The sequence below is a fragment of the Zalophus californianus genome, chromosome 2 (genome assembly GCF_009762305.2).
Source record: "Zalophus californianus isolate mZalCal1 chromosome 2, mZalCal1.pri.v2, whole genome shotgun sequence".
NCBI lineage: Eukaryota > Metazoa > Chordata > Mammalia > Carnivora > Otariidae > Zalophus > Zalophus californianus.
In genome coordinates, this window is record NC_045596.1 from 44839536 (window position 1) to 44867035 (window position 27500).

The 27500-nt window shown below is 44.2% G+C and overlaps 1 protein-coding gene and 1 long non-coding RNA gene across 7 annotated transcripts in view; one reads left to right on the forward strand and one right to left on the reverse strand.

The window, feature by feature from the left end:
* Positions 1–2947, reverse strand: part of HOPX (HOP homeobox) — a 31714-nt gene extending 28767 nt beyond the window's left edge. The window contains exon 1 of one of the 2 annotated variants that reach the window (XM_027598250.1): positions 2573–2947. The gene's annotated coding sequence lies outside the window, so the exon portion shown is untranslated. Of the gene's footprint in view, positions 1–2313; positions 2531–2572 lie in introns of those variants that run through there. The other variant, XM_027598251.2, reaches the window with a different exon arrangement.
* On the forward strand, positions 1–27500 carry LOC113924424. 5 transcript variants are annotated; one of them, XR_003520673.2, is made up of 4 exons: positions 8–139; positions 14759–15019; positions 16083–16146; positions 26794–27500. It is a non-coding gene; the product is annotated as an uncharacterized LOC113924424 (long non-coding RNA). The 5 variants fall into 5 exon arrangements; XR_003520671.2 differs by having other exon boundaries at positions 14759–15015; XR_003520674.2 differs by lacking the exon at positions 8–139 and adding an exon at positions 3079–3413 and having other exon boundaries at positions 14759–15015.

Sequence of the window (27500 nt, forward strand, 5' to 3'; positions counted from 1 at the left end):
AAAGGCCCGGAGTCCCAGGAACTGAGGGGGCCCCTTGTCCCCGGCTGCAGGCCTGGGTCCCCGAGGAAGGAGGCTCCTTGTCACGGAGGCTAGGCCGGCTGCCCTGCCAGTGCAGCGTCCACACAGGAGGGGGAACCAGGTAATTTCTCTAAAGCCCTGTGAGCAGAATTTCTTGACGTTTTTATCTCCACTGTAGTGTTCTTAAGGTGGCGCTCCGTTTTTCACAAAGATAAATGCAGCGGTCTCCAATAAGTACGAATGCATTTAACACAAAATAGACCAATTCAGACAAAGCATTCTGTCAGGCCCCACAGTCCATAGGGAATTCCCTGAGGGATGGGATTTGAGGAATTCTACTCCAAACCCCCAATCCTGGTATATTTTCCCCCAGCAAGTTGCTTGGAATTTTTACCAGTTGGGATTATACATTTGGCCTAAAACTTTGATCCTCCTGATTGCCCCAAATGGTAATTCCTATTTAGATAACATTTCAAAGAATTCCCAGATACGTTATCTTGCTGGAACCTATTTAATATCCTGGGACATAACTCATTAAACAATTATCGTCTATTAACATCATAACTTTAATAAGTTTTCCAGAGACAGAGAAGCAAAGCCCCGAGGGGATGAGACCCTGGAAATCAGATGCGTTTAGACTGGAAGGGAGCTGAGAAACCACCTAACACGTGGAGCTGGCACAGGCAGAGCAGGGGAGGTGGGTGGTCCCGTGGGCACCCCTGCCCCCACACAGGGGCCATGGTGAGGGGCAGACGAGAACAGCAGTAGCCACAGAGACAAACGTCACCCTGTCATGCTGGTGCCCAGGACCGACCTAGAATTCATAATGAAAAGCCCCCGCGGTGCCAAATCGACTCATTCCAGGGCTGAGAACTCGAGCTCAATCCTGCAAGAACAACTTGGCCGCCCCCGGCATCTCAGCAGAGAGCCTGGTGTGTCGGCTGCCACTCTCCCAAGGCATATAATCCTCTGGCTTATCCCAGATATTTTTGGAGGGAACAAAAGGAAGCCTTCGTTTTGAAACATCCCTTCTCACGTGTTAGCACAATCCGTCAATAATGCACTTTTGAGGTTCTGAGTAATTCTTCCCGCTGGCTGCCCCGAGTGTGTCTGGGTTCCGAGAATTTGCTTCAAATGCCCCAGATACCTTGTCTTAGCTAGAGCCGCAAGTGTGGTTTGGAGGACCCAGTAGTGTGGTCTCAGGGGTTCCTCTTCCTCTGAGATCCTGCTGCTGTCTTCCTTGGGCCATGGGACATGGTGGTTGTATGGTCAGGGGCAGACCCACCCTCTCTCTGGGCTTCCCTAGCCTCATGTGTCAAGGGAGAGGTTGGGGTTTCACTGGTTCTGGTTCTCATCCCTGGCTTGATGGGAAACAGACCTTACTTACAAGTGAGCTTCAGCTGGGTGGCCAACTCCCCACTCCTTCTCTGCAGGTTCCTAGCCAGCAGTTTTAGCTCAGTTAAAAATAATACATTAGCTTAAATGCATCCATTGGGGGTCCGTGGAGTTCTAGGGCTCCAGAAAATGAGTGTCAAGGTATATGTTGGGGGCAGGGCGAACTACCTGGGAAAGGTCCTTGGCTTTCGCCAGATTCTTAAAAACCAGGTTCTTGACCCCAAAGGAGGAACTATGGAATTTATGTCATGCTTTATTCCTATTATATCCTACATGTATTTTATTAATATGATGCCCAATTGTAACTCCTCTACTGTCTGCTCCCTCTCCTCCTCCCTCCCCCTCTCCTCAGTACCTTTATGTTGTTCTCTCCCTGCTCCACTAAAAGGCCTGTGGAGTTGGCAGTGCTGCCCTGTCCCCTGGGAACTTTTCACATTCCTCTCCTCTTCAAGACCTTCTCACCTAAGTTATGTGGAGGGCTGTGCCTCTTTATTCAACGTTTCTTATCCCACCATACCTAACACTTCACCTAAATACCTGGATACCACTGTGTTCCATTGCCTCAAAACGCCAGAGCATGAGATTCCTTTTTATCTTAAACAAGATCAATGTTTGCATTGTTGTAAATAAGTATTAGAAGAACCAGACATAACAAGAAATAGCACTACAGATCCTCCACTAAGCCGCCTCTGCTTCATCCAGAGATACCTCCTCTTACTCCCTTCTACCAAACACAAAAAAATATTTTAAAAAAATAATACAATGTCTGATTTGAGACCGAGATGAGTAATAGCAACATCAGCTTCTAAATGATAGATTCATACGCATCTGGCACAGTCACACAAACACGGGTTTCAAAGTGTCTTCCAGAGAGAGGAGAGAGCAAGAAAGACATCTCACCTGCTGGCCAAAAGGCCAAAATGGGCTCCACCTTGCCTCCAGTTCCCCTAACCCCTTGCATGTCTGCAAGGGTCTGCTATCTTCCACCCGGCCGGGCTGTCTGGCTCCCTGCTTGGGAGCAGCTCTTCACTTTTATTCTGCCCTTCAGCCCTGCCTTTTCCCCAGCAGACTAGCACATACGGCAACTACAGCACTGCAGGCCAGTGTCTACACGATTTCATTCTTCTGCAATAAAGGCAAACCTCTGAAAGTTACTTACGTGGAAGTGGCAAAGGCAGGCTCTGGATTTGGAAGCCGAGTCTGCTGATGCCAGCCCACTTAAATAGCTGGGTGGCTGACGCGCGTTGTTGATAGCACGTTTATTTACGCCTGTGAGTGCACGCTCAAGCAAGGACCTGAAAAACCTGCAGTGTGGGCAGCAGGGGAAGAGCTGAAAGTATGCCCAGGTTACATCTCTCCTGGTTCTTCGAGTCTGATAGGCAGGTGGCGACTTCTGAGTTTCGTGGAACTTTCTCGGCACCACCTCCTTGTCCCTGATCTCTTTCTTTGCCAGGCAAGACTCTTCACCAAGATTACATGAGAGATGCAGCTGAGAGAGGAAGGAAGAAACAAAGGACCCTGACTGTTGCACCAAGTTCCTTATTTTGAATGGGCTTCCAGCTAGATGTTGCCGTATTTTAAACCCTAGGCTTGGTGAGGTTGATTTCACAGCTCTGTGGGCTGGATGCCAAGTTAAGCGCCTGGACAGTTGCCCAATCAATGAAAAGCTGTGGTGAATGTGTGTGTGGGTTTTTTTTTTTTTCCAGGCACAGAACGGACAAATAAAGAACAGTTATAGGGGAGGTCCAGGCTAGGATGATACAATTTTAGGTCCCCTTCAAAAACGATTTTAGTTTCTTTCTTCTGCGTCTGTACTTTCCTCCTGACTTCCCCTCCCCTTCCTTTGTTAATGAAATTCCTATCTAAGAGTTGAAACATTCCCCATGAAAGCTCAAATAAAAAGCCAGTGTGTGAGCCAGGCTGTGGGAAGATGCACTCTAAACGTGAGAAGTGTTCCGTGGTTCCTGTGATCGTCAGTGGAAACGTTTCTGAGGGTGAGGGTATGTGTGTGGGTGTGGGGACCCAGTTAGCCGATGTTTATCTGTTTTTTATAGCTAGATATGGCAGTTAATAGTCAATTGCAGCATTGCTAAACACATTAGGTGGGTATGATTTTGAGAGGATGAAGGAAGAGAGACAGGGTTTGGTGAGATCATTTATGGGAGTATCTGTGAGTATTTGCTGGTACGTAGCGCAGACTGGTAAGTTGCACCCGGATTACAAAGCCTATATTCTTCACTTCACTGGACAAAGAAAAAGCCCGCTTGATTCTCTCAGGAACAGCGGCTATATATGAAAGAAGAACAGCAATCATTAAGAATATTTCTTTCTCTCTTGGGAAAGGGGGGGAATGGTTATAAAACATGTGTGGGAGAATAGCAGAGACAGGGGGCCTGGCCTATCCCAACCTTGGTTACCAGAAGAATTCTTTTGTTGCCTAATTCATTGCCTAACTTTTGACTGTTCTATGGCCAAATCTGTATTCTTGCCTCCCAGATTTCTTGAATTCAGGGTCTATATCTTGTTTATCATTTGACACCTACAGAGCCTGGCACAAATGATGAGGACAATGACAATGATGATGGTGATGATGATGTCTGGGTTTACACTCAGGACTGATTGGAATCAATATTTAGAAAGTTGCTTCAGAATGTTTTCAACTATCCTTATTTGTTTGTTTATCATCTGTCTTCTGGAATATGACTTCCATGACCTCAGTGACCTTGCCCACCTTGCCCACTCTTGTAACCCCAACATCCAGCACAGTGTCTGGCCCATAGTAGGTGCTCAACAGATACGTGCTGTTTGCTTCGTTTCTAAATTCCTTTGAAGCATGTGCAACCCAACAGACAGAAGTTCTGGAATCAGTCGTCTCCTCTTGGTTCACACATGTTTCTTTCCCTCTTGTATAATGCGTTGGCTTCAAGTGATTCCTCTTTATCCAGTGTATCATGGAGATGAAACTGAAAGAGGCAGAAATCACAGGGCAGTTTGATATCACTTAAGAACTCTGCAGGTATGTGGTTTCAGGTTGCTCAGTGGTGCAATAAAGTTACCAAGAACACAGGCATTTTCTGTGTTCCATTTTGAAGTCTTCAGTGTGATAGCATTGCCTCCTGTCATGGTGGCAATGTTGATGTGGTAGCTTGGTATATCCCATCCTTAAATGAAAAAAATCAAAGACAAGTAGGAGGGGAGATGGGCTTTCTCCTTAGTATACCTCTATGTTAGAAAAGTCTTTCCAGAAGCCATCAGCAGACTTCCAGTGATGTCTCTTTGCAGAGAACGGGGTCAAATGGCCACCACACTGGCTAAATCCATCATGACCACTCCAGGCCATGAGAATTTTGCTTCACTCTAGTAGCTCTCTTTGGCTATGGCACTTTTTTTTTTTTAATGAAAAAAAGCTTACTTCGACTCTCAGCAAAATTAAAACTATTTCAACAACCCACAAATAAGGGAAGTAGCTGGCTACAGTGATTTCTTTGTCTATGGGCTTAGATTATAAGTCTGTATCACCACGGATTTTCGGCATATCCAAGGAATAGCATATAATCTAGCAGCCTCTTATCTTCTCCTATGTCTGATGGGATTGGTGATGCTATTAGTTCTCAGAAACATCAAGCCTAATACTGCAACTAAGCATAAAAAGGTTGCCAAACAGTCTCTAAGGGTTTAAGACTCATTTTCCTGCCCTTCTCCTTGTCTCTTATATTTCACTGGAATCCCATATTCCCACGTTTGCATCTGGGAGCTCCAGCTACTGCTTCGGATTTGTAAACTGGAAACAGATGGTTGATACAACAATTCTCACCTAGTTTGTATTTTCTCCTGGTGATGAGCAAATTTCAAATTAACACGCAGATAGGCAATTTTGTTTTCCTTCTCTTCACTGTTCTAGACCTTTTCCTTGTGGTGGGCTTCAAGAACTCTCCTCTCCATTCAGATCAAGAGAATTAGGATGAAAGATGTGGTGAAAAGAACAGTATCTGGGGGACACCTGGGTGGCTCAGTCAGTTAAGCATCTGCCTTCGGCTTGGGTCGTGATCCTAGGGTCCTGGGATTGAGTCCCACATCCGGCTCCCTGCTCAGCGGGGAGTCTGGTTCTCCCTCTCCATCCACCTCTCCCCCTGCTCATGTTTCTCTCTCTAAGAAAAAAAAAAAAAAAGAACAGTATCTGGGTGCTCAATAAGTGTGTGTTGAGTGACTGAAAGAATGGTGGAAAGGAAAGAGTATGGACTTCTGAATCATGCAGGCTTGCATTCAAGTCCCACCTCTGCCACTTCCCTTCGATGTGAGCCAAGGCAAGTTATACAACTTCTCTCAGACTCAGTTTCCTCATCTATAAAATAGGTTTGCCAAAAGGACTAGAGATAATATATGTAAAGCACTTAGCATAATGCCTAGAACATAGTATATGCTCAATAAATGGTAGTTGCTGCTAATAGTTACAACAATAAGCCCAATTTTCCTTAGTCATCTTTGTGGAGCCCACACATGGTGGGCACAAAATAGTGAACCTAAAGCCCCGTGTGCTACAGCAAATGGGAGTGTTTGGAAGAGCTACATAGAAGGCGGTGATATCTGCACCGTGGGCAGCAGTTTCTTTCCTGCTCCAAGCCAGAGATCACTGAAGTGCAGGAGGCCACTTTATGTATGAGGAGCATGCAATGATGGAGGGAGAGAAAAGCCATTCCCTGGGGAGCAGAAAACTGCCAAAGACATTTAAGAAAAGTTATCATGAGTGATATAAACCTCCCCAGGGCCAAAATCTGACTTGGACAGAAGCAAATTAGGAAGAAGGGTGACCAGAGTATAGAAGCATATACCATCTGAAAGTTCTACCCCCCAAGGTGTGAACTTGCGGAGATAGTGTGGAAGTGCTGACTCCCAGCGGGCCTTTCCTGGGCCCAGCCTGGCTGGGAGGCAAACCAGCGTGGCCAGTAGCAGAGGATCAGCAATGACAGAGAACCTGGATGCAGAAAAGGATGTCAGCTAACCTGGGTTGGAGATGTTTCCCTTGGCTGCTCCTGGCAGAGGGTTTCACACACTCCCTGGGGAGGAGCGACTGAGAGTTATAACAGAACCACACTCTAGCTTGTTGTGAACTGGTAGTGATTAGGTCATTCTTTCTGTGAACTGCAGGTATTTATTTCCAAGTGTGGATTCCATCATCTTACCTAATTCATCCGCTGTCCTGGTGGATTCCTGAGTCAGTGGATGACTAGGAGTTAGGATGCTGTGGCCCATGCCCAGCGCCCACTGCGGAAGGTGCCTGGGGAAGGCTGTTCTGACTGGGTGTGGTCCGTGTTGCCTTTGCTCTTTGACTTAAAAGTCATAGTCTCCTCTCATTCCATTTTGTTTCATCCAGAGTCTAATGAACGGGGAGGTCACAAAGCATCATTTTCCCTAGAAACCCCATTCATGCTCTTGATCAGAGGAGGGGAAGACCCTTGGTAATGGGGAGCATCAGCCACCTGCGGAAGGAGGGAGGGGGAGGGGGCATCTGTCTTCACCCACGAACACCTCCAAAAGCGTCCACTCCTCTCCCTCAGCATTAGGACTCACGGATGGCAGCAGGAGCTGTGGGGTAACATTCCCAAGAGGGGTGGAGCCTCACCTAAGAGGCTGACCTTCCATGAGTGACAGGAAGGTATTGCAGGTTGGGGCCACCTCAGCTTGATTGTCATCCCCTAATACACAGGGTGAGGAAAGAGAGTCCCCACACCCATGAAATTTCAGGGATGGGCCCTGTGCTTTTAGAAAGCAGCGGGTGGGGAGCTGGAGTGAAGAAAACGAAAATCCTTTGGTAAAAACTTGCCTGACTGGGTGTCAAACCCAGGCCTAGTCCATGCTACCAATCACCACACAGCATGACCTTTGTGGCCACTTGTCAGGGTGACTCACTGGAGCCCCAAGGAGGAGAGTAAGAGCAGTTTCCACCTCCTCCCCAGGGGTACGCTCTCCCAAGCTCCCTCTATTTAAGATACTTGACTTCTTCTGTGAGTGATTTTGCCTGGAAACACAGCAGAAGAAGAAAGGAAAAAAGGGGAGCTAACAAAAATATAAAGCTTGCAGACAAACCAAAAAACAACAACAAAAAATGTATGCTTGATACTGTGGGCAAAGGGTTGAACATACTTTGGGCTAAAATTGTGGATCAGCTGAAGGGAGAGAACAGTGTTGATTAACAGCTTCAGACCTTTTCCTTCCTGCCTCCTCCCCTCCACCTCCAAGGCCACAGGGTGGACTCAGCATGTGACTCCAGAAGCTCCCATGCCCTATGCCTCAGTCTGCATGAGGAGGGAGTTGAACTAGATGATCCCTCTGAGGTCCTTTCCATTTTAATCTTCTGCCCTCCAAGGGGAGAGGGTCAGGGGCCACTGGGTGGAGAGGAGGGAACCCCAGCAGCCACAGGGGAGGATGGACCCCCCACTAAGGGCTGAGAGAAATGAGAGGAAGCATCAGGTACAATGTGAGCAACTATTGTGACACTGAAACCCTCCGCTCACTACCATTGGTAAAGATCCGCTCCCTGAGGCTCCCTAGTCCCCCTCCTCAACAACCTGGGCCTCCCCAAACCTCCTGGGATCCAGTAATTAGAGGTAACACCTGGCTGTGTGTATATGCGTGCATGTGTGTGTGTGTGTGTGTGTGTGTGTTTGTGTGTGTGTGTGTGTGTGTGTAGCAGGGAGAGCAACCAGGACTCAGCTCCAGTTACCATGCTTCAAGCATGTGTTTGGTCAGTGCCTGACTTTCCACTACAGTCTAGGGAGACATCTTAAAAGAGAAACCCCCAAGGTGGGGGAGTTTACAGGGATGGGGTTGGGGGGTGCGTGGGTGAAGAAGGGAGGGAGGGAGGACTGTACATATATCATCCCTGAAAAAAAAATGTCTAAAGTTAATTTCTGCTTTTGGCAAAAATATGCTCTAGTCTGATTTTGTTAACTAATTCAGCACAATTCTGCACATTTCAGCAAAAACCTCCTTCCTCTATGGCCTTCTCTGAGGTTTCTGTAATGAGGCCCTGGCAGGGCAGTGGGCAGTGATTTAAGGTCTCTTGTACAATGGCTTCTGTTGTGGGGAATTACACAAATGGTGGTGTACACTCTTGCATATGACTTTTACCTCTCTGGAGAGTCAGCTCCCAGACTAGTCTTTCCAGTGGGTTCTGAATAACCTGCAAGAGGGCCTGGTGTCCTGAGTTGACTTCCCAAAGATGACACGGATGAGGGAGCAAAAGGCAGGCTGAAGGCAAAGCACAAGAGAACACCCCACACCCCCCTCCCAGATGGGATATTTGTGACATTCTTCAGGCACTCCTGACTGCCCAAGAACAAAGGAAGGGGAAAAACCAATGGTCAACTAATAGAGATCACAGTCATGCAGGACATGAGCCTCCAACACTTTACAACAGTCTTAATGATTTAAAAGAAAAGAAAAAAAAAAGCAGTCTTACCAACAGTCAGACCTCCAGAAACCTCCAGACTCAATTTCCTGAGGCCCTAACATCCCTTCCCCTCCATAGGATAGAAAACCTTACATGATCAGTCACTCCTCACAACCCCAGCCAGGTCTTTCTGCCCACAGGTCCTGTCCCTGTGTCATAATGAAACTACTTTTACCTTTTAGCACTGAAGACGTCTCCAGAATTTTCTTGACTGCTCATTCACATTTCACATCAACACCACTGACTCTGTTCCTTGACTCAAAGGGAAATAAACTCTGCATTTTTCATGATGCTGCCCATAGTTACCCCGTCTGTCCCAAGGCCAAATCTCAGGCTGAAGAGAATTTAGGGTGGTACCAGGATTCAGAGGGAAGGCTCTGGAGACGGTGTGGACCTGGCTCAGACCTATGGTGACGAATGGTCCTGGTTTTCCCAGAACTGTCCTGGTTTAGCACTGGGTATCCCATGTCCTAGAAAACCCCCCAGTCCTGAGCAAACTGGGATGGTTTGTCACCGTATCCTAGTTTTCTTACATCGTAGTCAGTAATTTAAACTCCTTTTTTTTTTTAAAGATTTATTTATTTATTTGAAGGGGGAGGGGCTGAGAGAGAGGGAGAGAGAGTCTTAAGCAGACTCCACACTGAGCACAGACCCCCAATGTGGGGCTGGATCTCACAACCCTGAGATCACGACTGGAGCCGAAACCAAGAGTCCGACACTTAAACAACTGAGCCACCCAGGCACCCCAGTAATTTAACCTCTTTGAACCTTAGTTTCCTCATATGTGAAATGAAGATAATGATCACCACCTCATGTGATATTTGAGGAGTAGGGTTGATATCCACCCAAAGATTGTTCAGGAAGAAAAGAGAGGACTGGGTGACAAAAGTAATGTGTTTGCGCCTCTGTTCCAAGGAGGAGAGGGCTCCTTCCCCCCATGTGTTTTGACCTTTCCAAGGGTAGGTGTGAGCACAACACTTGAGGATTCTGGAACAATCCAGAAAGCCTTGCAGGCCCTGGCTAATGCAGAAAGCTGGATTAAGGTCTCTCCCAGCCCTGTGATTATCTGTCTAAGTGTAAATGGCAGAGGCTGCTGCCTGCTTGCAGAAGTCACTTTTAGCAGCTACCACTTAGGAGTCACAAATAAGGGATTATGAAGCCTTTTCTTTTCAGCTTCCTTGTTGCCCCTCAGCTATTGTGCACAGAGATTCTTAACTAATAGCTGTGTTCTGAGTGACTATTTCCCAGCAACTACTGTTTCAGGGCTGAAAAAGGAAAAGAAGTTAATGTTTTCCAAAGACTCCCTTGCAAGCCTTTTGCAGCCCAAGGGTGAATTTCACAGGCGTCTTGATCCCTGGCAGTAGAGGCTGAGGGCTGTCTTGGAGACCAGAAGCAGCAAGCAAGAACTCCCAGAACAAAAGAGAGGCAAGGGAATTATATATTCAAATGTCCTGATAGAAGAAGGCTTTAATCAAAGACACCATAGAAAACAAGCCGCAGGCTGATAGGGAGTATTTGGAACATGAAGGTGTCAAAGGGGTCCAGGCTTATTCTGAAAAGAACAAATGACTGGGGAAAATGGTCCTTCCTAGTTGAGCAGAGCTATGTCAGCACTAACAACATGAGGGGGCACCTATTAGAAAGGTGCCAAGGGTTGGAGATTATTCAAAGTGTGACCGTCTTTACCATCCCGGCCCTCCTACCCCCACCACAAATGAAGTGAGAAACATTAGAATTAGTGCCAGATCCTGATTGAAAATAGAAGTTTGCAGAAGTTGGAAAATTCAACATGCAAGACTCTGGCACCAGGGATAACTAACTAGTCCAAGGCAGTGGATGGCACAATTTTGTGTAATTAGGACACATTTGGGAGGAGAGAAAAAAAGAACTCTCCAATCAGGAATTTACTGATTTACATAAACATTAGTGTGATCGTTGGTTTCAAATCCAATGGTGCCTCCTTCATATTTACATCCTAAATTAATGAGGGGCAGGATGCCAAGGACAGCGATGTTGCTGGCTTTCGGTGGCACACAAAACTGCCCACCAGACTCTGGGGAAACCTTCAAAGTAGATGTTTCTAGGTTACCAAGTTATTTTTCTCCTGTGTTTCCCACCCCTTTCTTTTTTTTTTTTTTTTAAAGATTTTATTTATTTATTTGAGAGAGAGAATGAGAGACTGAGAGCATGAGAGGGAGGAGGGTGAGAGGGAGAAGCAGACTCCCTGCTGAGCAGGGAGCCTGATGCGGGACTTGATACCGGGACTCCAGAATCATAACCTGAGCCGAAGGCAGTCGCTTAACCAACTGAGCCACCCAGGCGCCCCTTCCCACCCCTTTCTAAAGAAAATTAAAGTCTGGAACAATTAATTCAAAAGTCAAGAAATTTGATTATCTGAGTCATGCATTAAGCCGTGGCCATTAACTAGTACTGCATGATAAATCACTCCAAAGCTTAGTGACTTAAATTAACCACAATCATTTTATTACCTCTTCCAGTTTCTCTGGTCAGGAATGTAGGGAGGGCTCAGTGGGGAGATTCTGGTCTGGGGCCCCTCATACGATTGCAATCAGACAGTGGCTGGAGCTAGAACAGCAGAGGAGCTGGAGAAGCTGCGGTCTTACTGGGGTTCTCCCTCTTGTAGTCTCAAGGTCTCTCCATGCAGTCTCTCCACAAGTGCTGGTTGAGCTTCTTCACAACATGGTGGCCAAGCGTGCCAGTGCAAGTAATTCAGCTCGCAAGGGAGGAGCATCAACTTTTATGACATGGCCTTCGAAGTCATGTGGCATGATTTCTACCACATTCTCACATTGGTTACAAGTGAGTCACAAGGCCACCTAACTCAAGGGGAATTAGTGGAGAATTCTTAATTCCTACTAGAGAAATTGCAAGCTTCCAGAAGAGCAATGTGGGATGGGAGATATTGTGGCCATCTTTGGAAAATACAATATGCCATAAGATATGAATAACTGATGATCCTAACCTTTAAAAGAAATTTTTGTATTTTAAGAAAATGATGTTAACCCAATAGATCTCTAAATTAGTGAAATATGTCCTGAAGAACCTAGTGTTCACTACCTTCGACCCCTTCTTCTCCACGTTACCTCTGATTCTTCAGGGTCAAACAACAGGGTGTAATGTGATGTGTTAGTTTGTTGGGGCCCCCATAACAAAGTACCACAGATTGGGGGGCTTATACAACAGAAATGTATGTCTCCCAGTTCTGGAGGCTAGAAGTCTCAGATAACGATGTCAGCGGGGTTGATCCTTCCTGAGAACTGTAAGAGAACAACTGGTCCATGCCTCCCCTTTAGTTTCTGGCAGTTTGCTGGGACTCTCTGTTGTCCCTTGTCTTGTGGAAGCATCCCTCCCATCTCTGCCTTCATCTTCACATGGCATTCTCCCTGATGCATGTGTCTCTGTCCAAATTTCCCCTTTTTTATAAGGACACCAGTCCTATTGGGTTAGGGGCCCATCCTACTCCAGCGTGACCTCATCTTAACTAATTATATCTGCAGTGACCTTATTTCCAAATAAGGTTACATGCTGAGCTACTGGGGTTAGAACTTCGACATGTGAATTGGGGCGGGGGGGGGGGGCATTCAACCCACAACATGTGTCTTATTTTCTGAAGGAAGGAGCTTCTTTTGATATGGTTTCTAAGAGTATGAATGGGACAGTAGCACCCAATTGCAAGTAACATTTTCAAATTTTCTATCTTCTTTCCAGGGCCCTTGCCATTCTCTCCTATCTCCTAAACACCTTCAAATTTTAAGGAAAGGTTTTCATTAAGGCTATTGATGTCATTACAGTATTTTAGGATTAACGGTGTTTTTTATTAGAATGTCCATAAATAAATAAATAAATATTTTTAAATGTCATTATCAGATGTTGGTTATAGAAACTCATTCCCTCCCAAATTCTCTATAATCCTAATGTCACTAGTTATAGAACTTCAAATTGCCTAAGATTTTTCAAGACCTTATCCTCTTTGGAATCTGGGCCTCATATCTATGCAGCAACTTAGTTCATTTAAGGAGGCTCAAAGAACAATTTCTTGACTTAGGCAATGTGAAATTGTTCTCTCTTAATATTATGCAGACATTTAAATATGTATTTCCTTTGGATGTTTGAAGCAAAAAGAAAGACAGTCACCTCCTGCTGCTTCATTAGGGAAGCCACACATCTTTGGTTTTCCTGACCGAGCACTTATCTTGTACTTGATGTTTTCAAAATACCGTCCAAGCCTTAAATAGCCAGTTTCCACTACATCTTTATGAGATGTGAGGATTCTTGCCATTTTTAGTAAAGGAATTTGAAGCAAAAAGCACCAAGGTGACCTGTATAGCAAAGGTGGTATAACAAATCAGGACTAGAGCCAAGTGTCTGCCATGTCATGAACTAAAACTTTGTTTTGTGCAAACCCAGGGACAGATTCTCACGACCACATCCCTTTCCCGTCTTCCCAGAAGCCAGATGCCCACTTTCCCCTCTGCTCTGCAGTCACTGGGGAAGCAGCAGATGAGGCAGGAATTAGCAGATGCCCAGCAAACAAGGACAAGGCCTAGCAGATACCGACTGGAAGCAGGCCTGTTCTTAGTGTTTCTAAAACACCCCCTGGAGAGTCTCAGAAATGAGAGGGGGAACCTTTGGGATATGAAGCCCCAGTCAGCAGGTGGGCATCGCAATGCAATCAGTCACTTTACCCACTGGGCGGTGAGGTCTGGGAAAATCAGGACATGTATCAATACTAAAAATGGTATAGGAGGTGTTCCTTCTAGTCTTAGAAAGCTGCGATCTTCTTGATTAGAGACTCCACTGGAAACAAGCCCTCTGCAATTCTTTGGTCTAGTCTTAAGCCAGCAAACAATAATAGCAAACTTTACGGTCTTTCCTAAATTAGGAAGGTGCTGCCAGACAGACTCCCAGACATCTTATGTGGCTGCTTCCCCAGGAAGACTTGTAGGCCCCATAACACTCTGTAGTATTTGCAGAGTTCTTGGTTTTTCCTCTGATGAGAGAATATTGCATATCATTGGCTGGTCCTATACTTGAGAGCAGGAAAATTAGTGGCATGCAAATTATCTTATTTAAGGTCGTTCAAGACTCCACCCAGACCAGCATTTTATGCTTAGGCAGGCCATTAAAGCAAAAAGCAAACGCAAATTACAAGCTCCCCTGCAGAGGTACCAAGCATACCCTTTCCCTTCTTTTCTCTTTAGTCATTCACTTTAAAACTGTGATTGCCTCTTTACTTGGCAGAAGTATATCTAAGTAAGGTGTGTTTTGCTTTGATTGTAGGATACTCGGGTGCAATAGCATATGGTGTGGACCTCTTTCTAAGCAAGAAAATAAGTTCAGGCTTCGCATCTTCATATCAAGATGCCATGTTGGTCCTGCACACCTGAATTCTAAGCACAGGGATCTGAGCATTTAGGTCTATTTTCCTAATCAATACTAGGAAACTCATCCCATTTCTCAGTTCATCTTAGTTTAGGTTTTCAGTTATAAAACTTTTACATTCACAATGTTTATTATTTATACATGTCTTAATGATTTATTTTTAGAGTTTTTACTACAAGGCACCTCAAATCTTTTTTAAATAATGTAAACATGGTATTAATAATAAATAAAACACATAATATTCAACACTGAGGATTTCCTTAAAAATCATTGTGTTTTGGGGTGCCTGGGTAGCTCAGTCGTTGGGCGTCTGCCTTCAGCTCGGGTCGTGATCCCGGGGTCCTGGCTCCTGGGATCAAGCTCCGCATCGGACTCTCTGCTCAGCGGAAAGCCTGCTTCTCCCTCTCCCACTCCCCCTGCTTGTGTTCCCTCTCTCTCTGTCAAATAAATAAATAAAATCTTTTAAAAAAAATCATTGTGTTTTGTTCACAGGTTGACTAGAGAACACTGGTAAAAGATAACCAGTCCTGTTATTTTGCTGGACACACTCATACTGCCATACTGGAAGTTAAGATACTGAAATCTCTGGATGAATTATTTAAAGCCACTGTCCTCCTGAGGACCTACCACAGGCACTGAACTCTGCACCTCCCCTGGGACCTCCCCCTTATTCACCTTCTCCAGGATCCAGCAACCAAAGGGGCCCTAAAGGACCAACTCCAAACTATGACCAGTTGCCATTCTCTCATGTTGGTAATCTTGCTGTTCTGGCTATGTATTTTAATATTCCCCTTAGAGGGAAGGTTTTTGCTACTCTTGCATCCCTTTAGTGCTAACAATAGCTTCGCACTAATTTTTTGCAAACAATATTCTTAACCGACTGAGCCACCCAGGCGTCCCATAAACAATATTCTTTTAAGGGCAAGGTAGTGGTGAAGAATACAGATTCTGAAGCTGGACTGCTTGGGTTCAAGCCCTGGTTCAGCCTCATATTTGTCCCTGTGATCTTAGTGCGTTCTGTATCTTCTCCACACCTCATTTCTTTCTCTGTGAGTTGGTGGTAATAGTGGTATCTCCTCATAGGGTTGTTGTGAGGAATGAACAGTGAAGATAAGTCAAGCAGTTAGAACATGCTCATAGTAAGCTCAGCATATTAGCCATTATTACTGAGCATCTACCATGTGTCAGGCACAGTACTAAATGCTTTCTGTTATCTTATCCCCCCAACACCCCATCAAGTAGATATTATCACTCCTATTTTAAAGAGAACTGAATCTCAAAGAAATTAAGAAAGGTTACCATGCTGGTAATGGATAGAGCAGATTTAAATTCCTATCTCTGGGGCACCTGGGTGGCTCAGATGGTTAAGCGTCTGCCTTCGGCTCAGGTCATGATCCCAAGGTCCTGGGATTGAACCCCACATCGGGTTCCCTGCTAAGCAGGGAGTCTGCTTCTCCCTCTCCCTCTGCCCGCCACTCCCCCTGCTCGTTCTCAATCTCTTTCTGTCAAATAAATAAATAAAATCTTAAACAAAAAAAGAAGGGCGCCTGGGTGGCTCAGTCGTTAAGCGTCTGCCTTCAACTCAGGTCATGATCCCAGGGTCCTGGGATCGAGCCCCACATTGGGCTCCCTGCTCAGCGAGAAGCCTGCTTCTCCCTCTCCCACTGCCCCTGCTTGTGTTCCTGCTCTCGCTGTCTCTCTCTGTCAAATACATAAAATCTTAAAAAAAAAAAAGAAAAAGTACGTTCATTTAAAAAACATAAAAATAAATTCCTATCTCTTTGACCCAAAGTCTATGCTTTCCCCTCTGATTTAGAGTCTTCCCTGGTAGAAGTAACACTTGGCAGCAAAGAAGAAAGAGAAGAGGCCATCTGGTCCAGGTACCTTTGTTAAATGGCAAGTATGTGAAGATTCTAAGTGGATACAGACACCTTGCAGAGGATGGATGGCAAATGGAGTTCCTGTCTAACTAGAAGAGTTAGAGCTTCTGTTAACAACAATGTTCTCCCACCACCCCAGCTTTGGCAGGCATCCCTGACCCCTCCTGTTCCCTCACTCCCAGACCTAGTCACTAAGCCCCTCAATTCTGTTCCAGTGCTGTCTCTCACATCCCTGCCATTCCATTCATGCTTTGTGCTAACACTCCATTTCAAGTTCTCATTACCTCATGTCTAGATAATTTCAAAAGCCTCTTAACTAGAGTCCCAGCCTCCATGTCTCTAAGTCACCCCTCCTGCAATCACCACATTATCCCTAAAGAAACTGCTTCTATCACATGATTTCACCATTCAAACCCCCCCACCCCTGCCGCCGCCACACACACCCTGTGACTACCCAGTGTCTACTGACTATAGTTCAGCTATTTAGAATGACCTTCCAATTCCTTCTTAATCTAATTCCAATCTTTATTTCCAAACTGCTCTCCCAGGATTCTTCTGTAAGAATCCTATGATTTAGCCAAGATTGTTTCCTTGTTATTCCTTAACCATGCTATTTCCTTTCCCACCTCCAAGCCTTACCCACTCCATTCCTCATGCCTGGCCCATTCTCCTCCACTCTTCTAAATCCCATATGTCCATCATAACCCAACGTGACCACCCTTTCCGCTGTGACCCCTTCCATGCCCACTCCAGGGAAGTGAATCTTCTCCTTTATCTGACCTATACCCCTCATTTGGCACCTAGACTCCATTGCCTTATATTATAAATTTGCTCTTTGTACCTGCTCTGTTTTCCCAGGTACCTTGTGACTGCCTTACAGCCAGGGGAGCGAAGGAGATGGATGGTGGGAGGGTTTTGACAGGGAGGTGGCGGTATAGCCTAGTGGTTAGGCCTTTGGGCTCAGGGATCAGACAGCCTGGGTTTGAATCACAGCTCTGCATTAACTACCTAACTAGGCAATTTTTATCAAGACAGCTAATCTCTCAGTGTCCCCATCTATAAAACTAGGACAATGACTCTTCCTTCCTCAAAGAGCTATTGTGAAGATTAATGAGCTGGTATGTAGAGAGCCCTTATCCAGGGCCTGGCACGTAGATAAAGCTCAATCAATATTATTTATTATCGAACCAAAACAGAGAGTGCATGATGTGCTAGACCCCAAATAAATTACCTTATTTAATTTGTATGACAACCCTATAAGGTAATCATGCCTTAGCTCTGCCCTAGCTCTGGAGCCTTCTCACCAGCCCTGAATCAGGACTTTTCCATGAGAGAGAAGCTCACCCCAGTCACGTGTAAGCCATGTTTAATATCCCTGTTGCAGCTGAACTTAATTCTAACAGGCACGATTCCTGTCACTCTGGTGCTGGAAATAGTGGCACTTCTCTCTAGTGACCGCTAGGAACTTCATTTCTAGTATTCAAAAAATTATATTAGGAGGGAATAACCCAATTTAAGTCTTTCCTACATTGGTCAGCTTTTCTTTAGAGTGAGCAGGAGGATATGAGATTGAAGAATAAAGAGAGAGAAACAGATACAGATTCTTTCCAAAAAGGCGGGGAGGAGGTGGGACTGGACTAAACTCAGGGACCCTAGGCGGCCGCCACCATAACCCCCTGGGGACGCTGGGGCAGATGCGGTTTCACTGCTGACACAGTCTCTTCAGAGAATAACGTGGCTGTTTCGGGCTGTGTAGATCTTAAGTCCAGCCTCAGGTCAGAAACATGCCTGGAGCTGGCTATGGGTTGTTTTGGTTATGATTTAGCAATTTGCGTTAAGTCATGACCTTGGTCTGTCCTTTGTGCATCTACCTAAAAATGAAGAAAAGTGGAGGGGGTGGAGCAAGATGGCGGAGGAGTAGGAGACCTGGATTTCGTCTGGTCCCAGAAATTCAGCTGGATAGGGATCAAACCATTCTGAACACCTACGAAATCAACAGGAGATCGAAGAAAAGAATAGCAACAACTCTCTGAACAGAAAAGCGACCACTTTCTGGAAGGTAGGACGTGCGGAGAAGTGAATCCGAGGCGATATTCGGGAGGATAGACGGCAGGGGAGGAGGCCTCCGTCGGCCGCTTCTGGCAAGTGATAGAGCCGCGGAGCACAAAATTGGACCCTTTAGAAGTTGGCTCCGCTGAGGGACGTCGCTGCAGTGGCTAAGCGGGGGGTGGCACCCTCGCAGGACAGTGTGGTCTCAGGACCCTCAGGGTCACAGACAGACCGGGGGTGCCTGAGTGCGGCAGAGCTCCCAGGTATTGGAGCGGGGAAGCCGGCTGCAGAGACGGCGCCGAGGCGCGGGCTCTCAGCTCGGGGTTGCCCTAAACTGTGATCCGCGGCCCAGTCGGGCCACTGCTCCTCCAGCAGGGACCCAACAAGCAGCAGATCCGGGGAGACTCCCCTTCCTCCCCAGGGAGGAGCGGCGCGGGAGTGCACCGCAGGGATCTGCTGGGTTTGGAAACTCCACACGTGGTCGGGAGCCAGAGATAGAAACGCTCGGTCACAGGCCGGGTGAGCACGGAGTGGGCATGGGAGACCAGGGAGATGGGAGTGACTGCTTTTCTCTGGGGGTGGCACTGAGGAGTGGGGCCCGAGTTCTTGGCTCCTCTGGGGCAGAGATTGGGAGGCCGCCATTTTCACTCTCATCCTCCAAAGCTGTGCGGAAAGCTTGCAGGGAACAAAAGCTCCCGAGAGCAAACCCGAGTGGATAAATTAGCCCGGACCCAGCAAGGGCAGGGCAATTGCACCTCCGGCAAAGACATTTGGGAACCATGGCAACAGGCCCCTCCCCCAGAAGATCAGCAAGAACAGCCAGCCAAGACCAAGTTTACCGAACAATGAGAACGTCAGAACGCCAGCGCTAGGGGAATACTGCACATAGAATTCATGGCTTTTTTTTACCATGACTCTTTAGTCTTTCAAAGTTAATTTTTTTAACTGTCTTTTTTTTTTGAATTTTTCTTTTTCCCTTTTTCAACCAACATCTATCAATCCCTTTTTTTAAAAAACATTTTTATTTTTCATTTTTAGAGTCATATTCTATCCCTTCATAGTAGTTACCCTTATTTTTGGCATATATATATAAATTGTTCTCCCTTTAAAATTTTGAGATACAGTTTCCTCTAACATCAAAATATACCCTAAAGCTCAAGTGTATGGCTTTGTTCTAGTCTCCTGCCTGATCACATTCTCTCACTTTTTTTTCTCTTTTTTTAAAAATCCTCTTCTTTCTTTTTTCAAACAACTTCTTATCAATTCCTTTTATAAAATTTTTTATAATTTTCGAATTTACAGTCATATTCCATCCCTTCATCATATCAACTCTTATTTTTGTACATATATAAGTTTTTCTTTCTTTAAAATTTTGGGAAACACTTTCTTCTAACAGACCAAAATACACCCCAAATCTAGTGTGTGGCACTGATCTATGCACCAGCCTGATCATATTTGATCATATTCTGTTTTATTTTTGTTTTGTTCTGTTTTTGTTTGTTTTTATCTTTTTCTTTTTCTTTCTTTTTCTTTTTTCTTTCTTTCCCTTTGTTTTCCCCGGCCTCAGGTATTTTCTGATTCGTTCAGAGTATATTTTCTGGGGACGTTGTTACCCTGTTAGCATTTTGTTCTCTCATTCATCTATTCTTCTCTGGACAAAATGACAAGATGGAAAAAATCACCTCAACGAAAAGAACAAGAGGTAGTACCAACTGCCAGGGACCTACTCGATATGGACATTAGTACAATGTCAGACCTAGAGTTCAGAATCATGATTTTAAAGATACTAGCTGGGCTTGAAAAAAGCATGGAAGTTATTAGAGAAACCCTTTCTGAAGAAATAAAAGAACTAAAATCTAACCAAGTCGAAATCAAAAGGGCTATTAATGAGGTGCAATAAAAAATGGGGGCACTAACTGCTAGGATAAATGAGGCAGAAGAGAGAATCAGTGATATAGAAGACCAAATGATGGAAAATAAAGCTGAGAAAAAGAGAGATAAACAATTACTGGATCACGAGGGCAGAATTCAAGAGATAAGTGATACCATAAGACAAAACAATATTAGAATAATTGGGATCCCAGAAGAAGAAAGAGAGAGGGTGGCAGAAGGTATATTGGAGCAAGTTATAGCAGAGAACATCCCTAATGTGGGGAAGTAAACAGGCATCAAAGTCCATGAGGCACAGAGAACCCCTCTCAATATCAATAAAAATACATCAACACCCCGACATCTAATAGTAAAACTTACGAGTTTCAGAGAAAAGAGAATATCCTGAAAGCAGCTCGGGAGAAGAGATATGTAACCTACAATGGTAGAAACATTAGATTGGCAACAGACCTATCCAGAGAGACCTGGCAGGCCAGAAAGGACTGGCATGATATACTCGGAGCACTAAATGAGAAAAATATGCAGCCAAGAATATTATATACAGCTAGGCTGTCATTGAAAAATAGAAGGAGAGATAAAAAGCTTCCAGGACAAACAAAAACTAAAGGAATTTGCAAACACAAAACCAGCCCGACAAGAAATATTGAAAGGGGTCCTCTAAGCAAAGAGAGAGCCTAAAAGCAACATAGACCAGAAAGGAACAGAGACAATATACAGTAACAGTCACCTTACAGGCAATACAATGGCACTAAATTCATATCTTTCAATAGTTACCCTGAATGTAAATGTAAAATGGGCTAAATGCCCCAATCAAAGGACACAGGCTATCAGATTGGATTAAAGAACAAGACCCATTGATATGCTGTCTGCAAGAGACTCATTTTAGACCCAAAGACACTCCCAGATTGAAAGTGAGGGGGTGGAAAACGATTTACCATGCTAATGGACCCCAAAAGAAAGCTGGGGTGGCAATCCCTATATCAGACAAATTAGATTTTAAACCAAAGACTGTAATAAGAGATGAGGAAGGACACTATATCCTACTTAAAGGGTCTATCCAACAAGAAGATCTAACAACTGTAAATATCTATGCCCCCTACATGGGAGCAGCCAATTATATAAGGCAATTAATAACAAAAGCAAAGAAACACATGGACAACAATAGAATAATAGTGGGGGACTTTAACACCCCCCTGACTGAAATGGACAGATCATCTAAGCAAAAGATCAACAAGGAAATAAAGACTTTAAATGACACACTGGACCAAATGGACTTCACAGACATATTCAGAACATTCCATCCCAAAGCAACAGAATATACATTCTTCTCTAGTGCCCATGGAACATTCTCCAGAATTGATCACATCCTAGGTCACAAATCAGGTCTCAACTGGTACCAAAAGATTGGGATCATTCCCTGCATATTTTCAGACCACAGTGCTTTGAAACTAGAACTCAATCACAAGAGGAAAGTCGGAAAGAACTCAAATACATGGAGGCTAAAGAGCATCCTACTAAAGAATGAATGGGTCAACCAGGAAATTAAAGAAGAATTTTTAAAAATTCATGAAAACCAGTGAAAAGGAAAACACAACTGTTCAAAATCTTTGGGATGCAGCAAAGGCAGTCCTAAGAGGAAAATATATAGCAATACAAGCCTTTCTCAAGAAACAAGAATGGCCTCAAATACACAACCTAACCCTACACCTAAAGGAGCTAGAGAAAAAACAGCAAATAAAGCTTAAACCCAGCAGGAGAAGAGAAATAATAAAGATCAGAGCAGAAATCAATGAAATGGAAACCAAAAGAACAGTAGAACAGATCAACGAAACTAGGAGCTGGTTCTTTGAAAGAATTAACAAGATTGATAAACCCCTGGCCAGACTTATCAAAAAGAAAAGAGAAATGACCCAAATCAACAAAATCATGAATGAAAGAGGAGAGATCACAACCAACACCAAGGAAATACAAACAATTATAAGAACATATTATGAGCAACTCTATGCCAGCAAATCAGATAACCTGGAAGAAATGGATGTATTCCTAGAGATGTATCAACTACCATAAGTGAACCAGGAAGAAATAGGAAACCTGAACAGACCTATAACCACTAAGGAAATTGAAGCAGTCATCAAAACTCTCCCAACAAACAAGAACCCAGGGCCAGATGGCTTCCCAGGGAAATTCTACCAAACATTTAAAGAAGAATTAATACCTATTCTTCTGAAACTGTTCCAAAAAATAGAAAATGGAAGGAAAACTTCCAAACTCGTTTTATGAGGCCACCATTACCTTGATCCCCAAACCAGACAAAGACCCCATCAAAAAGGAGAATTACAGACCAATATCCTTGATGAACATGGATGCAAAAATTCTCACCAAAATACTAGCCAATGGGATCCAACACTACATTAAAAGGATTATTCACCACGATCAAGTGGGATTTATCCCTGGGCTGCAAGGTTGGTTCAACAACCTCAAATCAATCAACGTGATACAATACATTAACAAAAGAAAGAACAAGAATCATATGATCCTCTCAATAGATGCAGAAAAAGCATTTGACAAAGTACAGCATCCTTTCTTGATTAAAACTCTTCAGAATATAGGGATAGAGGGTACATACCTCAATATCATAAAAACCATCTATGAAAAACCTACAGTGAATATCATTCTCAATGGGGAAAAACTGAGAGCTTTCCCCTAAGGTCAGGAATGCAGCAGGGATGTCCACTATCACCACTGCTATTCAACATAGTATTAGAAGTCCTAGCCACAGCAATCAGACAACAAAAAGAAATCAAAGGCATCCAAATAGGCCAAGAAGAAGTCAAACTCTCACTGTTTGCAGCTAATATGATACTTTCTGTGGAAAACCCAAAAGACTCCACCCCAAACTGCTAGAACTCATACAGGAATTCAGTAAAGTGGCAGGATAGAAAATCAATGCACAGAAATCAGTGGCATTCCTATACACCAACAACAAGACAGAAGAAAGAGAAATTAAGGAGTCGATCCCATTTATAATTGCACCCAAAACCATAAGATACCTAGGAATAAATCTCACCAAACAGGCAAAGGATCTGTACTCAGAAAACTATAAAATACTCATGAAGGAAATTGAGGAGGACACAAAGAAATGGAAAAATGTTCCATGCTCATGGATTGGGAGAACCAACATTGTGAAGATGTCAATGCTGCCTAGAGCAATCTACACATTCGATGGAATCCCCATCAAAATACCATCCACTTTTTTCAAAGAAATGGAACAAATAATCCTAAAATTTGTATGGAAACAGAAAAGACCCCGAATAGCCAGAGGAATGTTGAAAAAGAAAAGCAAAGCTGGCGGCATCACAATTCCGGACTTCTAGCTCTATTAGAAAGCTGTCATCATCAAGACAAGTATGGTACTGGCACAAAAACAGACACATAGATCAATGGAACAGAATAGAGAGCCCAGAAATGGACCCTCAACTCTATGGTCAACTAATCTTTGACAAAGCAGGAAAGAATGTCCAATGGAAAAAAGTCTCTTCAACAAATGGTGTTGGGAAAATTGGACAGCCACATGCAGAAGAATGAAACTGGACCATTTCCTTACACCACACACAAAAATAGACTCAAAATGGTTAAAAGACCTAAATGTGAAACAGGAGTCCATCAAAATCCTAAAGGAGAACACAGGCAGCAACCTCTTCAACCTCAGCCACAGCCACTTCTTCCTAGAAACATCACCAAAGGCAAGGGAAGCCAGGGCAAAAATGAACTATTGGGACTACATCAAGATAAAAAGCTTTTGCACAGCAAAAGAAACAGTCTACAAAACCAAAAGACAGCCGACAGAATGGGAGAAGATATTTGCAAATGACATATCAGATAAAGGGCTAGTATCCAAAATCTATAAAGAACTTATCAAACTCAACACCCAAAGAACAAATAATCCAATCAAGAATTGGGCAGAAGACATGAACACACATTTTTCCAAAGAAGACATCCAAATGGCCAACAGACACATGAAAAAGTGCTCAACATCACTCAGCATCAGGGAAATCCAAATCAAAACCTCAATGAGATACACACCTCACACCAGTCAGAATGGCTAAAATTAACAAGTCAGGATACGAAAGATGTTGGAGGGTATGCAGAGAAAGGGGAACCCTTCTACACTGTTGGTGGGAATGCAAGCTGGTGCAACCACTCTGGAAAACTGTATGGAGGTTCCTCAAACAGTTGAAAATAGAGCTACCATTCGATCCAGCAATTGCACTACTGGGTATTTACCCCAAAGATACAAATGTAGGGATCCGAAGGGATACATGCACCCCGATGTTTATAGCAGCAATGTCCACAATAGCCAAACTGTGGAAAGAGCCAAGATGTCCATCAACAGATGAATGGATAAAGAATAAGTGGTATACACACACACACACACACACACACACACACAATGGAATATTATGCAGCCATCAAAAGGAATGAGATCTTGCCATTTGCAATGACGTGGATGGAACTGGAGGGTGTCATGCTGAGCGAAATAAGTCAATCAGAGAAAGACATGTACCATATGACCTCACTGATATGAGGAATTCTTAATCTCAGGAAATAAACTGAGGGTTGCTGGAGTGGGGGTGGGTGGGAGGGTGGGGTCTCTGGGTGATAGACCTTCGGAAGGGTATGTGCTATGGTGACCGCTGTGAATTGTGCAAGACTGTTGAATCACAGATCTGTACCTCTGAAACAAATAATACATTATATGTTAAAAAAAAAAAAAGAAGAAGAAGATAGCAGGAGGAGAAGAATGAAGGGGGGGGAATTGGAGGGGGAGATGAACCATGAGAGACAATGGACTCTGAAAAACAAACTGAGGGTTCTAGAGGGGAGGGGGGTGGGAGGATAGGTTAGCCTGGTGATGGGTATTAAAGAGGGCACGTTCTGCATGGAGCACTGGGTGTTATGCACAAACAATGAATCATGGAACACTACATCAAAAACTAATGATGTAATATATGGTGATTAACATAACAATGAAAAAATAAAACTTAAAAAAAAAGAAGAAAAGTAAAACATAAAAACACTAAGTAGGTGCCCAAATCAGTGGCACAACACCCCCTCATCCCACCTCCCTCTTGCTTGTTGGAAGAGTTTGTCCTTTCACCAGAGCTGTGAGTTCTAGCTACTCGCATTCTCAGATTCCTTGTAGTTGGAGCATAGATATGAGACCTAGCTTAGTCCAATTAACCTGTAAAGTCTGCTAAGAGTCTGATGGGAAACTCTTTCTCCACTGGGTATAATCTTGTTGACATGGGGTGCCTGGAACTGCTGCAGCCATCTTGTTAGTATGAGGTAGACAGGACTGACATACTGAAGAAGGCAAAGCCAAGAGATGGAAGATACCTGGTTCCTGATGACATCATTGACCCAATCTTTTAAAATTGGACTGAATCCAACTTATTGGTATATGAAGTAATAAATGTCTTTACTGTTTAATTAATTTTGGTTGGATATGTCGTTACTTGTCACCAAAAGCATCCTTACTGGTGCAGTGGCCAAAAACATTTTAACCTTCAAAGTTGTAATGCTATGTCTCTATAGGTTACCCCTAGTCAAAACAAATGTATCTCGCCCTTGCTGGCATGTTCTTCCCCATTTTCTAACTGGAGACAGGTTAGGGAAATATGCTATACCCACTTTATGGAAGATTATACAGTTAAGTAATCCATATTTGAAACCTGGTTTACCTCTGTGACCTTGGGCAAATTAACTTCTCTGTGCCTCAGTTACATCATCCATTAAATGGGAAAATAATCATCCTGCTTCCTAAAATTGGATCCAATGAGCTAATACATTGAAAATACTTAGAACAGTGCCTGGCCCACAGCAAGTCATCAATCAAATATTAGTTTTGTTTTCATCCTCCCAGCACTGTGCCCTTCCCCAGGTTTCCAAGGCATTTTGCTGTCACACTTTCCACCTACATTTTCCTTTGCGTAGCATTTCTGGGAATAGCTGAAATGTGGGACAGACACAGTCAGCTCAATCCTCTTGTTAGCACTCATATCACGAGATCATCAGAAAAGAAATTTAAGAGAAAGTAACAAATATCTTGTCTGGAAACACCGTATAGAAGCCCAAATTCCCTTCACTCCCCAGATCCCATGCTCTGGATGTCCTATACCCTATGCACTGAGATAGAGGTGGCAAGGACTCTGGGGGTTGCTTGTCCCACAGGCCCCTGGGGTGTGCCCTTAGCATGGAGTGTGTCTCTCATACATCTATAGCCCGAGTAGAAAGAAAAACCCACAGATCTTATATCTTTGCTACTTGCCATTTCTCCTCTTCTTGAGCTTGTTTGCTGGGCCAAGAATCTCGTCTCTCTTTCTTGGGAGACTTCTTTTTCCATGAAACCATGATTATACATCCTTTGTCTGGCTACCACCCACCAGGGACTCAGAGTCTGCTTCAGCTTCTTACATCTGCATTATGCTTGTCAATCTAGGTTGGCTTTCAGCCAATACTTCTGTATATCTAACCTGTAGAGCCCTTGGCTGCTTCCAAAATATTTTGGCCCAAGTTATTTAATCCTCACAAAAATCTTGTGTGGTGCATGTTTTCATTCCAAACCTGACTCCTTGGGGGCTTTCTCCTTTTCCTGTAGAGATCAAGGGCAGGGGGCGATGGGACAAAAATTTTTCACTTTCTTTGCAGTACGGGTCTGAGGTGATAAGGACTTCATCTGGTTTTACCTCAGCAGTGAACATTTGAGGAGAGAGAAAGCAAAGACCCTGCAGGAATCACCGGAAGTCCACCAGAAACTCGAGAACTTGGCTTTTGAAGGAACAACAAATACCTGACACTTCTCTGGGAGGAAGGATCAGATTCTGACTAGTGGTGGGCCAATACAGAAGAGAGTGAGAAGGAGGAAAAGGCTCTGGAAACTAGCTGGCATAACCAAGTACTTCCTAACATGAAATCTTTTGCCTTTTGTATGAAACCAAAGAAGCACAATATTTGGCCCCCTTCAGATTAAAGATGTTCTATTGATTTACTTATCAGAGAGCCCCTCAAACATTTATATTGGCAATGATTAGGCTAGAAACTGACCCCACCCTGCCCGCTTCAGGGGTAGGGGTTCAGATTCTCCGTGAACAGTTGATGCGCAGTGGAGGTTTGCCTGAACAGGATTGCAGATTCATGGAGCCCTGGTTGCTGCGTTCTGGAAGGTAGGAGGAAATGGGGGCCTGTGCATGTGGGCTGGTACTACACAGCTTTGCCACTTCATTATCTGTCTGAGCTGCCAGACTCTTGGAAAAGTTCCTTTCATTTCTTCAATTTTATTCAGTGCCAGGTTGGGAGGCCTGGAGAGGGGTCAGGGACCCAACCATTGTGTTAACCAGAGCAGTACCAAGTGACAA